Source organism: Paramisgurnus dabryanus, chromosome 8, assembly GCF_030506205.2.
Source record: "Paramisgurnus dabryanus chromosome 8, PD_genome_1.1, whole genome shotgun sequence".
NCBI classification, from domain to species: Eukaryota; Metazoa; Chordata; class Actinopteri; order Cypriniformes; family Cobitidae; genus Paramisgurnus; species Paramisgurnus dabryanus.
The window spans coordinates 32171592-32186836 of record NC_133344.1 but is presented as its reverse complement, the minus strand read 5'-3'; the positions used below and the strand labels follow the sequence as shown (position 1 = coordinate 32186836).

The following is a 15245-nucleotide window of genomic DNA, read 5'->3' as shown; positions in this document are numbered from 1 at the left end:
ATTTGCAAAAATAACTGTTGCATCTGTGTAGATTAGATAAGCAAAGTGTGTGCGCGTTGTGCACGCTATACATTATGGTCAAGCATGCGCCCTTAAAATAGCATAATGAACCACGCGCAACGCGCCACTGGCTTTAGACTAGTTTTTTTCGATCAGTGGCGCAATTGTTTTTTGAAACTGCAAAATAGCATCAGGGATGGTTTGCGCAGGAACATGCCTCCTTTTTTGCGCTGAACCGCCCAGGGAGCGCAAGTTCATTCCCTAGTTTGCCGACGTGTGTCTGAGGAGGGAAAAACCCGCTGTGCGCCGGTGCAAAATACGAATGATACATGCGTCACTGACAAAGTCAATTGCGCTGGGTGCAAGATAGGGCCCATAAACTTTTTATTGTTTTCATATAAATTTTACAACAATTTTGAGTGATATTTAGGGCCAGTTTCCCGGACAGGAATTAGACTAGTCCTAGACTAAAAAAAAATAAGAGCTGTCCAAACTGAAAACAACTTGCACCGAACATATCTTAACATACATCAGTGCCCTTTGTTTTGCCTCAAAATGCACACAAGGAATGTTTTTAGTAAGGCGTGTTTGTTAAAACTAGTTATATTTCCTAATTAAAATAAGGCCTAGTCATTGCTTACGCCATGGATGGGCAACTTTGATAATGACGAGGGCCAGCATTTTTCTCCTTTATACCAAGGGGGCCAGAACCACACGCACAATTTACATCATTCCTAATTTTCTTTATTAAGGAACCACAATATAAAATGAACCGGTCTTTAAAGATTTTAACTATTAAACTTGGCAATTATGCTAATTATAAGTCATAACTTTATTTTCAGTGAACAAAGCATTTTTTAAATGATTTGACATGTCTGTCTCAACGAAAATTTACCTATCGCCAGCCACACAATGTCGTAATTAGGCGCTCTTGGCAAACAGAGGAGAGGTTTGAAAAGGACATTAACACATACATTAACACACATACACTGTCAGAAATAAAGGTACAAAACTGTACCTTTTCTGTCCCTGGGGCTGTACCCTTTCAAAAAGTACAGCTTTGCACCTAAGGATTTCATTTTAGTATCTTAGAAGTACATTCTGGGACCAAAGAGAGCTTATTAGTACCTCAAAAATACATATTAGCATCTCAGAGGTACATATTGGTACTAAATGTTTATATATCTGTACCTAATGGTCCTTATGTCACGGCCGGGGGCGTACCCGAATAACTAAAGGTCACGCCCCTCTCAACTCTTTCACCTCGAGGAGTTTCCCAAGACCACCCCAATGACCAGACAGACGAGTAACTACAGTTAAAATAAACTTTATTAAATATTTAAAAGGAAAGGGGGAAGGGGAAAGGGCAATTTAAAACTAATGAGTCTTCTTCTCGCCTCCAGGGCCACTTGGGACAAAGACTGGGGACAGGGGCTCTTTTGGGGCTCTAGTCCGAGAATCTGTGGCGCGCTCCGCTTCTTCCTGGAGGCAGAATCAAATAAAAGTTATGCAGTGATACGTTGTTCTAGGTCGCTATTCTTCTCACCCTTCGTTCTCTTTCTTTCCCTCAGGTCTTAGTTGCGTGGCTCTTTGGATCAACCCCGGGGTTCTTCGTTCACAGAGGGTCTTCGTTCACACAGAGCCTTCGTTAGAACACAGGTGAGTTATTGCTATCAGCACAGGTTAACTTCACTTCACAGAGTATGTTACTCACAGTACTGAGGGTCTTCGTTCACACAGAGCCTTTCGTTAGAACACAAGCAAGTCTTTGCTATAAGCACAGGTTAATTTCGCTCCACAGGATATATTACTCACAGCACTGGGGGTCTTTGTTCACACAGAGCCTTCGTTGGAGCACAGGTCAGTCTTTGCTATAAGCACAGGTTAATTTCACTTCACAGGGTATATTACTCACAGCACTGGGGATCTTCGTTCACACAGAGCCTTCGTTAGAACACAGGTAAGTATTTGTTATAAGCACAGATTGACTTCACTTCACAGAGTATGTTACTCACAGTACTGAGGGTCTTTGTTCACACAGAGCCTTCGTTGGAGCACAGGTCAGTCTTTGCTATAAGCACAGGTTAATTTCACTTCACAGGATATATTACTCACAGCACTGGGGACCTTCGTTCACACAGAGCCTTCGTTAGAACACAGGTAAGTATTTGCTATAAGCACAGATTAACTTCCTTCCAGAGTATGTTACTCACAGTACTGAGGATCTTCGTCCGCTCGCAGACAGTGGACTTTCGCTACAGCGTCAGTGCACCGTGATCCTTCGCCCATCCACTCAAGCTGTCCGGGCGTTGTAGGGACTAATGGGCTCAGTGGCACGGAGCCGAACGCTTCCCGAACTCCCCCTCCTACTTCCACGGCCGGGGTCACGAGTTGGGGCGAACTTTCGTCGGGGCCCCGCACACCACGAACTTCTATTGGAAAGGTCAGTACACACACAGCTATGACCCTCAATCCGCACGGTACACTTCCTACGTTACTCACTGGGTTTCACCACTGTCTGCTCTTTGGAGGAGCGACGCTCTCGTTGACACGCCCGGGGCACAGGGCTTAATTTTCTCACTCTCCGTAGGACCCAGGCCACAACAGATGTCGTTGTCTCGCGACTCGTCCGAGGCTAGGCAGTTTGGGCGCTACAAGCACAGCATACACACAGCAAGTAAAACGTAAACACCATCAATCAGTGAAACTCAACCACAGCACTCTTATACAACTTCACGTGGTTTTTAGATCGCCCTCGCCACCTGGCTACGACTCCCTCGAGAGGATAGTTGGGCGATAGCTCGACCACAGATGAAAGTGAGATGTGTGTTATTCACAGGCCCGGCGTGTTGTTTATCACTCCTCTGGCTCACCTGCGCTTCCTTTTTCCACAGGGCCACTGCTCGATTGGAGAACGGTGCTTCCTACCAATTGCTTCGTCAGTGCTTCCGGTCACCCCGCGGCTCGCCCACGTTCCCCTCTCCAGTGGGGCCAGGGACCTCAAACACAAAGGCAAACACACACCCAGCAACTCCTCTTCCAAGCAATATACAGATAAGTATTACAGCTGTGACTCACTCTTCGTTGTCAATGACTTCTAATATCTGCACTGTTGAATGCTCTGTGTCCGCTCTCTCACGAATGAAGTCTCCCAGTATTCCTTCGCTAGCTGACTGTGCCTTTCTCTCTTCCCCAGGGAAACGATCAAGCCAGCATAGTCCGTCTGCAAAGCAGCAACACAGCGTATACAAAGTACACCACAAGCACACCGTTGGATGTCTTCAAAGGTCTTTATATTCTCTACCTCTTCTCCTCATCAGCCTATCAGCAACCGCTGTGTAAATTATCCCCACCTGGGCGAAATCAGGCTTGATTTCGTCTTCGGGGAAACCCCGGAATTCCGGTGTTCAGAGTAAAGCGTCCGGGCAGAACCATCGTCTTCCATGCTTTTGGTTCCGCCCTTACAAACCGTCACCTGTGACATCCTCCCCCGCCGAAATGGTTCTAGTCCCTAGAACCGCTTCCTGTGTCCCACTCTCCATACCGAATGGGCGGCCGTCCCCGATTTTCCCGCTGGGGACGCTGTGGTAGGGGCTCTGGGGCTTCTTCAGCCGGTAAGTCGTCCAGTTCTCCTGGAGTCTCTGGGGCTTCTTCAGCAGGTAAGTCGTCCGGTTCTCCTGGAGCCTCTGGGGCTACCTCGTTCGCTGGACCCTCTACAGCAGGTAAGTTCTCGGGCTCCCTTGGGGCCGCCTGGGCCGGTCCCTCTACCGGACCTCTTGGGAAAATAACCCACCCTTCATACCAGGGGGCAGCAGTCTCCGGCTCCTTAGGAGCCACCTCTGTGGCTAGCGGGGGATAGTTTGGACAGGGGCGGGTCATGTTCCGATGAACCACCCGATCCGGTCCGGGCTTCCCTTCTGGCCGGATCGTATATACCGGCTGTCCCGGTCTCTGCTGCCGCTGCACAATGTACGGCCTCGCCTCCCACCGATCACTCAACTTGCCTCCACCTAGCCGCCGATTATCCCGGACTAGTACCCTCTCTCCGGGAAGCAAGGGGGCGTCCCGTGCCGTTCTGTCATATAACCTCTTGTTCTTGTCCCCCGCCGCCTGGATCCTCTTATTGACCTGTTCGTATGCGAAGTGGAGACGATGGTGGTGTCGTCCTACCCACTCAGTCACGTTCCCTTCTGGCTCCCCTCCCGATGTTCCCAATAGGAGATCTGTGGGCAGGCGAATATGTCTACCGAACATTAAATACGTGGGGGCATACCCCGTCGTGCTGTGGATGCTGTTGTTGTATGCTTGTAATAAGTTCGGTAAGGCACTCACCCAATCGTCCTGGCGTCTCTGATCCAGCGTTCCCAACAGGTTCAACAGGGTCTGGTTAAACCGCTCACATCCCCCATTCCCTTGGGGATGGTACGAGGTCGTGTGGGTCTTCACACACCCATATAGCTGGCACAGTTCCCGAATTATACGGGACTCGAAATTTGGGCCCTGATCTGAGTGCAGGAACTCAGGGCACCCAAATGGCTGGAAAACCGCCCTCCACAGTGCTGTGGCCGTAGTGCTTGCGGTCTGGTCGAGGGTGGGGATGGCCCAGGCGTACTTGGTGAACAAATCTGTCACGACTAAGATGTTCTGGTATCGGTCCTTCGGACGACTCAGGGTCAGATAGTCCATTGCTACGATATGGAGGGGGGCCTTTGCGTGGATGGGTACCATCGGTGCTCGTGGTTCCTGTCGAGATTTAAACAGAGTACATCGGGGACATGCTTTAATGAACGTACTCACCGAATCCTCCATCCCTGGCCAATAAAAGTGTCGGCGTAGTAATGACGTGGTACGCTCCTGCCCTTGATGCCCCATCTGGTCGTGGTAGGCCTCCAGGAGTGTCCGGACTAGACTGGTCGGTACCACGATCTGACTGACCTCTTCATCAGTCCCCGGATCCCGGATAGTCCTGCACAATACACCTTCCGTTAACTTCAATTTCTCCCACTGTCCCAGTATTTTATGACCCACCTCTGTCTGAGTTTGTCTCTCGGTGGGGGTAGGTCGCCGGGCCCGCCTAAGCCACTCGCTCAACCTCCGTAGCTCTTGATCTTCTTGCTGTCTGGCCCTCCAACGCTGGGGGTCCCATCCCCAACTTACGGGCACTGCCTCCTGTTGGCTCCCAGGCGCCTCTACTATCCCGACCATCAGTCCTTCCTCTTCCTGTCCTCCTTCAGTTCGGGCCGAGCCCCTCGAGTCTTCCCTCGCTGGTAGCCGGGAGAGGGCATCTGCGTTGGTGTGCTCCCGCCCCGGACGGTACTGCAGCTGATAGTCATAGTTGGCTAGCTGGGCCACCCACCGCTGTTCCACTGCTCCCAACCGGGCCGTCTGCAAATGTACCAAAGGGTTATTGTCAGTGACCACGGTTACCTTGGCTCCCCAGAGGTAATCCTTGAACTTCTCACTCAGGGCCCATTTTAGCGCCAGCAATTCGAGCTTAAAGGAACTGTAATTGGCATCATTTCTTTCAGCGGGATGGAGGCTCCGGCTAGCATAGGCGATCACCCGTTCTACTCCATCCTGTTTCTGTGCGAGCACCGCTCCCAGGCCCAAGTTGCTGGCATCTGTATAGAGTAAGAAGGGTTGGGAGAAGTCAGCATATGCCAAAATCGGGGCTTGTAACAATTCTTGCTTCAGAACCCTAAAGGCCGTCTCACACTCCGTGGTCCACTCCACCGTGGGGGATCCCCGTCCCCGTGGTCGCCCTGTCCCGACCAACAGCTGGTTCAAGGGTCTGGCGATCTTAGAAAACCCTTTTATAAATCGCCGGTAGTATCCCACAAAGCCTAGAAATGATCTCACTTGCCTTACAGTCCTGGGAGCCTCCCAATCCCGCACTGCAGATACCTTCCCGGGGTCAACGGCCACCCCAGCCGCACTCACCACGTGTCCCAAGAACTGTACCTTACGGCGCAGCAAGTGGCACTTTTCCGGTTGCAGCTTCAACCCATACCTCTCCATCTCTCGGAACACCTTTTCCAGGTGTTGCAGGTGAGTCTCAAAGTCTGGGGAATACACGATCACATCATCAAGGTATACTAGCACAGATTCCATTAACTGACCTCCCAAGAATCGTTGCATCAATCTCTGGAAGGTGGCGGGAGCGTTGCAAAGACCGAAGGGCATCCGGTCCCACTCGAAAAGACCAAAAGGCGTGGTAAAGGCGGTCTTCTCTCGGTCCCGTTCCTCAACCGGTACCTGCCAGTACCCGCTGGCCAAATCCAAAGTGGAATACCATGCAGACTTGGTCAGACTTGTCAGCGAGTCCTCAATACGAGGCAGGGGAAACGCATCTTTCTTGGTCAGTTGGTTCAGTTTCCTATAGTCCACACAGAACCTCCATGCCCCTGTCTTCTTCTAGACCAGCACTATAGGTGCCGCCCATGGACTGCTACTCTCCCGCACAATCCCCTGCTCCAGCATACCTTGTAAGAGAGTCCTCACTTCTGTGTATAAGGTGGGGTGTATTGGCCGATACCGCTCTTGACTCGGTGCAGCTTCTCCCGTAGGGATACTGTGTCGTATTACCGTCGTACAACCATAGTCTTCATCATGGGTGGAAAACACGTGTTGCCATCTCTCCAGTAGCTTCCGCAGCTCATCTGCCTGTTCCTGCTCCAGGTCCTCTCCTCGTAAGGAGTCCCCTGTCAAATGGGCCGGTACCTTTTTCTCCCTCGTCCTAGACGCTCCTTCTGCTTGCGTTAGTGCTACCTCAACTACTGCGGGGTGCACCCGCCGGAAACTCACATCCTCCTTATCCCGCACCTGATGGCCCTCGACCGACGTCACCGTCACCAGCCGCTGGTGCTTGTGTAAGTGTACTGGGTAGGGGTTTTCATTACAGACCCTTACCGGCACTCGGCCCCGTCGCACCACCGTCAGTCCTCGGGCCACTCTCACCTGCGTGCAGTCTTTGTGAGGTTCGACCAACACCCAGCTCTCGGGGCCTTGACGCTGTTGTGGCACCCTGGCCCACACTATGGCTTCGCTTTCTGCTGGCACTGACAATGCAAATCGACATGCTACTCGTCCAACTTCTTCTCGGCCATCTCGGCTCTTAGCCAGCTGCACTCGCCTGCAGTCGGCCACTACTCGTTCCCAGCCTGGCCGTTCGGCCCTCGGTATTGTCTGAACGGGCCTAGCCCGAAATAGCTCCTCCCAGCACTCCGAGAGAACATTCATACCTAGGAGGGCTCGATGACGGCCGAGGCAGTGGTCCTGTACGATGATGACCCCCTTCTGCGGGACTCGTACTCCATACAATTCGAAGTCTGTAAGTCGATAGCCGATGTAGGGGATCTCTAAACCGTTCGCCCCCTTCAGGGTAAGCCAGGGCGCTTCAGCCTTGTGTGCGGGGTAGGTTCCAAATAATTCGTGGGACAGACTCTCTGAGAATAAGGTGACCTGGGAACCAGTGTCGACGAGACATCGCACCGTGGTGCCACATACCTGGGCCTCCACTGTTGGGCTAAGCCCGATCATCCCGTCCCTGGGTTCCATTCTTCTATGGGGGTCACTTTGGGGGGCGCCGACCACATGACCCACTGTGGCCGGTCGTCTTAAAAACCCCCCTCGGAGGCTCTTCGTGGTCCGCACTGCCTATTCACATGCCCTGCGGTCCCACACCGATTGCAAATGGGCCTCCCTTGTTCGTCCCAGTCGAACCTGGGCCGACTAGCCTGCCAGGGTCGCCTCATCCCATCACGGCCTCGGTCAGTGTACGTCCGTTCTCGGGGGGCGGCCCCTCTTCCCTCCTTCCTGGCCCCAGGCGCAGCTTTCCTACTAGGGCCTTAGTTAATTCGGCCATCTGGTCTCGCACATCCTTCAGGAGTTCCGTTTTCAATGTTTGTTTCCAGTCTGCTACCTCCGAGGACGCCACCGGGCCACTCACTGCTGCACATACGGGGGCCTCCTTTACTTCTACTTGGTCACCTTCCAAGGCCATGGCCTCCTTTTTTAGGTCATCGAACGTAAGTTCAGGGTCTCTTCTAAACTGTACTCGGAGGTTCTGACGGAGGGGGCCCTCTCGGAGCCCTAGCGGAAACTGGTCCCTTAACAGGGTCTCCTCGTCTCCCAACCCATGATCTTGACGTCGCTGCAGGCGTGCATACTGCTCACGCAGCCTCAGGGCGAAGGCTCAAATGGACTGGTGGGGGCCCTGCTTGCAGTTAAAGAACTGCGCCCTCAGGACGGCCACAGGGGTAGTATCACCATACTGTTCGGTAAGGAAGTGGAATATGGTCTGGGCGGTCGTTCGAACGGCCTCGGGGGCGGCTTGTACTTCTCGCCGGGCTTCTCCTCCTAGTGAGTTTAACACAAATTGCTGCTGTTGACTAGCACTCAGCCCCTGAAGGCCGGCCAAATACTCGATCTGGGCCCTCCACTCAGTTAAACGGATCTCGGACTCGACCCCACTGTACTTCTGCACCCAGGGGTTTCCCAGGAACACGGGCATAGCACGGGGTGGCGCTTCTGGCCTTTCAGGCACAACACGGGGTGGGGCTTCGGGCAACTCGTCGTCGGCCATTGGAGAGCCTTGGTCGCTCAACTCGAGGTGGAGCCCGGCCGACTACGCCAAATCTGTCACGGCCGGGGGCGTACCCGAATAACTAAAGGTCACGCCCCTCTCAACTCTTCCACCTCGAGGAGTTTCCCAAGACCACCCCAATGACCAGACAGACGAGTAACTACAGTTAAAATAAACTTTATTAAATATTTAAAAGGAAAGGGGGAAGGGGCAATTTAAAACTAATGAGTCTTCTTCTCGCCTCCAGGGCCACTTGGGACAAAGACTGGGGACAGGGGCTCTTTTGGGGCTCTAGTCCGAGAATCCGTGGCGCGCTCCGCTTCTTCCTGGAGGCAGAATCAAATAAAAGTTATGCAGTGATACGTTGTTCTAGGTCGCTATTCTTCTCACCCTTCGTTCTTTTTCTTTCCCTCAGGTCTTAGTTGCGTGGCTCTTTGGATCAACCCCCGGGGTTCTTCGTTCACAGAGGGTCTTCGTTCACACAGAGCCTTCGTTAGAACACAGGTGAGTTATTGCTATCAGCACAGGTTAACTTCACTTCACAGAGTATGTTACTCACAGTACTGAGGGTCTTCGTTCACACAGAGCCTTTCGTTAGAACACAAGCAAGTCTTTGCTATAAGCACAGGTTAATTTCGCTCCACAGGATATATTACTCACAGCACTGGGGGTCTTTGTTCACACAGAGCCTTCGTTGGAGCACAGGTCAGTCTTTGCTATAAGCACAGGTTAATTTCACTTCACAGGGTATATTACTCACAGCACTGGGGATCTTCGTTCACACAGAGCCTTCGTTAGAACACAGGTAAGTATTTGTTATAAGCACAGATTGACTTCACTTCACAGAGTATGTTACTCACAGTACTGAGGGTCTTCGTTCACACAGAGCCTTCGTTAGAACACAGGTGAGTGTTTGCTGTAAGCACAGGTTAATTTCACTTCACAGGATATATTACTCACAGCACTGGGGATCTTCGTTCACACAGAGCCTTCGTTAGAGCACAGGTAAGCGTTTGCTATAAGCACAGGTTAATTTCACTTCACAGGATATATTACTCACAGCACTGAGGATCTTCGTTCACACAGAGCCTTCGTTAGAACACAGGTAAGCGTTTACTATAAGCACAAGTTAATTTCACCTCACAGGATATATCACTCACAGCACTGGGGACCTTCGTTCACACAGAGCCTTCGTTAGAACACAGGTAAGCGTTTGCTATAAGCACAGGTTAATTTCACTTCACAGGATATATTACTCACAGCACTGGGGACCGTCGTTCACACAGAGCCTTCGTTAGAACACAGGTAAGCGTTTGCTATAAGCACAGGTTAATTTCACTTCACAGGATATATTACTCACAGCACTGGGGACCTTCGTTCACACAGAGCCTTCGTTAGAACACAGGTAAGTATTTGCTATAAGCACAGATTAACTTCCTTCCAGAGTATGTTACTCACAGTAGTGAGGATCTTCGTCCGCTCGCAGACAGTGGACTTTCGCTACAGCGTCAGTGCACCGTGATCCTTCGCCCATCCACTCAAGCTGTCCGGGCGTTGTAGGGACTAATGGGCTCAGTGGCACGGAGCCGAACGCTTCCCGAACTCCCCCTCCTACTTCCACGGCCGGAGTCACGAGTTGGGGCGAACTTTCGTCGGGGCCCCGCACACCACGAGCTTCTGTTGGAAAGGTCAGTACACACACAGCTATGACCCTCAATCCGCACGGTACACTTCCTACGTTACTCACTGGGTTTCACCACTGTCTGCTCTTTGGAGGAGCGACGCTCTCGTTGACACGCCCGGGGCACAGGGCTTAATTTTCTCACTCTCCGTAGGACCCAGGCCAAAACAGATGTCGTTGTCTCGCGACTCGTCCGAGGCTAGGCAGTTTGGGCGCTACAAGCACAGCATACACACAGCAAGTAAAACGTAAACACCATCAATCAGTGAAACTCACCCACAGCACTCTTATACAACTTCACATGGTTTTTAGATCGCCCTCGCCACCTGGCTACGACTCCCTCGAGAGGATAGTTGGGCGATAGCTCGACCACCGATGAAAGTGAGATGTGTGTTATTCACAGGCCCGGCGTGTTGTTTATCACTCCTCTGGCTCACCTGCGCTTCCTTTTTCCACAGGGCCACTGCTCGATTGGAGAACGGTGCTTCCTACCAATTGCTTCGTCCGTGCTTCCGGTCACCCCGCGGCTCGCCCACGTTCCCCTCTCCAGTGGGGCCAGGGACCTCAAACACAAAGGCAAACACACACCCAGCAACTCCTCTTCCAAGCAATATACAGATAAGTATTACAGCTGTGACTCACTCTTTGTTGTCAATGACTTCTAATATCTGCACTGTTGAATGCTCTGTGTCCGCTCTCTCACGAATGAAGTCTCCCAGTATTCCTTCGCTAGCTGACTGTGCCTTTCTCTCTTCCCCAGGGAAACGATCAAGCCAGCATAGTCCGTCTGCAAAGCAGCAACACAGCGTATACAAAGTACACCACAAGCACACCGTTGGATGTCTTCAAAGGTCTTTATATTCTCTACCTCTTCTCCTCATCAGCCTATCAGCAACCGCTGTGTAAATTATCCCCACCTGGGCGAAATCAGGCTTGATTTCGTCTTCGGGGAAACCCCGGAATTCCGGTGTTCAGAGTAAAGCGTCCGGGCGGAACCATCGTCTTCCATGCTTTTGGTTCCGCCCTTACAAACCGTCACCTGTGACACTTACAATTACCTTTTTAAAGGGTACAGCCCCACTGACAGCTAGGGTACATATTTTGACGTTTTTCTAACAATGTAGGTCCTTAAGGTATGGTAATCTACAAAAAATTTCATTCTGTTTTGTATTCCTGTAAAGGTATCAAACGGATACTTAGGGTACAGCCCCAGTGACAGAAAAGGTACAGTTTTGTACCTTTATTTCTGACAGTGTAGTTCAGGGCTTTTTGGGTCAGTTCGGAAAAAACACATTCATTTTAAATAACCCGAGACCCGATTATTGTACCCGACCTGTGTCCGAGGCACGCGTGAAACATTTAGATCCGAACTTGATCGGGTCTCGGGACGGACCTTGGGTTTTCGGACCCCGTGAACTTGAAGACATCTTCTTCACATAAGCCCAAACACGGGACTATGCTTACTGTGACAATCCGCGGGACCTAGCGCCCCCTCCTGGTTGGGAGGTTTTACGTCTGAATACAAAAATCATCATTTTAAAAGTATTTGATTAATTATAATATGGTCCAGCGGGCCGTATTAAAATTTACCCCGGGCCGTGTGCGGCCCACGGGCCGCCAGTTGCCCATCCCTGGCTTAAGCTATAATCCCTGTCCGGAAAACCACCCCTTAATGTCTAGTTTGGACTACACAATGTAATGTGAGTAGTATTTAAAACTTCAGTACCCAAGTACACATATTGCCCATTTTTGCAGCCAAGACTTTAAGGTAAGTACATTAAAGTTGAATTAAAAACACCCAAATGATTTAGTAAAGTTAAAACTGTGACGTCTAGCCCCTCTGTGCAAAATGCTCCGAACAGGAGAACAGGTTTTCTTAAAGTCACATCATTGATCGTTACGCAACACAGCCATCAAGGAAGTGATAGCAGTACAGTATGACGCAAATGCAGCTGATTATGATGCTTGCTGACCGTTTACAAAGAGAAGATGACAAGGCAAACAAAGTAGTACTAACCTGACAAAAGCTAGCACTATTAAACTATTGAATGTCACAGAGCTCCTGGACAAAGAAAGCAAATCTCAGGTCAAAGAAAGTACATGGGAACTTGTTTTTTTTTTCATAAAAAATCATCCTTCTGTCATCTACAGGCTTAAAAAGAAATCGTTTCTAGTACACTCTCAGAAATAAAGGTGAGCTGTCACTGGTACAGTACGGTACCCTTAAGGTCCTAAAAAGTACCATTAAGGTACAGATAAGTATACATTTGGTACCAATAAGTACACTTGGGAAAGGTTTGCCGGACAGGGATTAGACTAGTCCTAGACTAAAATAAATGTAAGAGCTGTCTAAACTAAAAAAAACAACTTGCACTGACATATCTGAAAATACGTCAGTGCCCTTTGTTTAGCCTCAAAATGCACACAAGTAATTTTTTTAATAAGGCATGTTTGTTAAAACTATTTATATTTCATAATTAAACTACATGTAAAGTCATAGTGCTGGCTTAAGATAATCCATGTCCAGGAAACCACCCCTTGAAGTACTAATATGTTCTTTTTTAGGTACAAATGTGTGTACTTTTTGAAAGGGTACTACAACTAGTGACAGCTATTGTACCTTTATTTCTGAGAGTAGAAAAGATACCGATCACATTTCTTGAAAGTCCACTTATTTTGTGTTACATGAAGAAATACAGATTTAATAATGTATGCATAATGTACTGGAAAATAAGATTCTAGTAAGATAAGTTACCACTTTTTTACACATTAATGAGGTTACTGGGACCCTAAAATAAATGACAGTAAAGTTGAAACAGTAAAGGGTTTGCATTTACAATGTGTGTAATTTGGGTTTGGGATTTTATAGTCTTGATTTAATGCACTAGACTAGAGCAGTATTTTAATTAAACAGCAAAAGTAACAAAAAAACAACCCTAAAAATAGATCCACATGACTTCAATGGAAAATTTTACTCTGCCACACCAAACTGTATATAGATGCAACACTAGTTGATACTAGAGCTACACATAGATGACACAGTGTGTTGTCATAAAGGCATGTGACCAGCAACTAAAACGAAACAATATTACTCAGTGGTTGCTATTAACTTGCTATTTTTTGTCAGTCAGGACATTAGTCAAGTATACATTTATCTAACAAACATTGCAGAATGAAGATTTTACTTTAAATAGCACCCTCACCTCCAGTCAATGTGTATCTTATCATTCACCTTCAAGTGTTAAAGAATCACATAGTGTACATAGAAACTCACACGGTTCTCAGAAACATTTATGCCCATTATTTACAGTTACGGTACTTACCATTTACAGTTTGTTGCTGTAATCAATATATTTACTGTTATTAATGAGAGACATCACATGTTGAATGTCCCAATATGCATGTTACAGTTATTTCTGTTATTTTTTTAAATTGCATACTACTTTTTTTACAGTGTATTCCTTTAAGTGTTTGATCCTTTATTGTATTTTATTTTACATTTTATTATTTTGTATTTTTTTGTTTGTTTGTTTCTTTGCCCTTCTACCCCTTTTTGTGAAGAATTAACAAATTAAAAATGTCATTGTACTAAGTACACATTAATCATTAATGTGCATACTGTATAGCTATTTGTCATATGAAACAATGCCTTACAGTGAAGACACTATTTCAAACCCTTTAATGAATGAGATACTCCCACTTTTGTAGAGGTATTTGTATTTTAACCCTCTGGGGTCCAAAAACGCAGCACTGCATTTGGATGTGTTTTCTCCTTATCATAGCAGAATCAACTTAAAATACTCCATCAATAATAATCATACACTTACGTGTTTGACATCATTTGAAACTGTGAAGGGTCTTCTTTAATATGTGTACATTCACAATAACAACAGATCTTTGTGTTTTTGTCAAATAAAGAAAATAAACAGGGTGAGCATTCAGACATTTCATCACGTTACAAAAATCAGTTGAAACTCCGCGAATACTCGTCACACAAACATGATACACATATCCAAAGAAAGCCTGAAATGTCTACTTTTAAACAAGCTAATTATAATTGAAAACAAATATTGCCTGTTTATATAAACTGCATTGAAGTAAAAAAAGTACTGATTTTCCTGGCTGAGCTCATTATCTCTAATGCGGTCATGCCCAGAGGCGGTACCCGCTGTTCACATGGTAATGAACAGAAGAACAGTTCAAACAATGACAAACAAAGCGTAAAGTTTGATCAGATTTAAAGACTTTACTGCATGTTTGGATGATAAACTTTATACACACACGTGAGGAATATCTTCATTTATGTCAGGACATTGAGGAAGAGAAGCGTTTATCTTTAACTTTACCTAAGAAGAAGAACAATGGAAGATGCACTGGAGGAGGATATATTTCTTAAGTAAGTTACAGTTAATTTATCCTCATTTATATTTGCTATCATGTAATATGCTTATGGCTTGTGCAGTTCAGCCTACATAAGTGACCTAAGCAACCTCATAAGCGACATGGACGCCATGTGCGATGTGTTTTTAAAGTTCATACGCGCAGGGCCGCATTAACACTGTAAGGGGCCCCTGGGCTTTACCCTTTTGTGGGGCCCTTCATCCACCAGAATTACAGCCTACATTCACACAATCTTTATAATAACCCTGCTGAAAAAAACAGCATCAAACCAGCATGGACCGGCATGGGAATTATGCTGGTCTATGCTGGTTTAGCTGGTGGTCACCAGCATACCAGCACCAAAACACAACATATGCAGGTCTTGCTGGTATGACCAGCATGGGATGCTGGTGCTAATGCTGGTTTGGTCCTTGTTTAGCTGGTGCTAATGCTGGTTTAGCTGGTGTTCACTAGCAAACCAGCACTAAAACACAACATATGCTGGTCTTGCTGGTACGCTGTTTTTTTTAGCAGGGCACTAAGTGCAAGTTGTCAGGCTTTTATTTTGCTGGAATAAATGCAATAACAAAATATTAAAAC

General features: G+C 48.0%; 1 long non-coding RNA gene across 1 annotated transcript; it reads right to left on the bottom strand.

The window, feature by feature from the left end:
• Window positions 1-1384: 1384 nt before the first annotated feature.
• On the bottom strand, window positions 1385-2427 carry LOC141282483 (uncharacterized). Its single transcript, XR_012337171.1, has 3 exons — window positions 2214-2427; window positions 1547-1643; window positions 1385-1482 (listed from the first exon to the last, which is right to left on the bottom strand). It is a non-coding gene; the product is annotated as an uncharacterized lncRNA (long non-coding RNA).
• Window positions 2428-15245: the final 12818 nt, after the last annotated feature.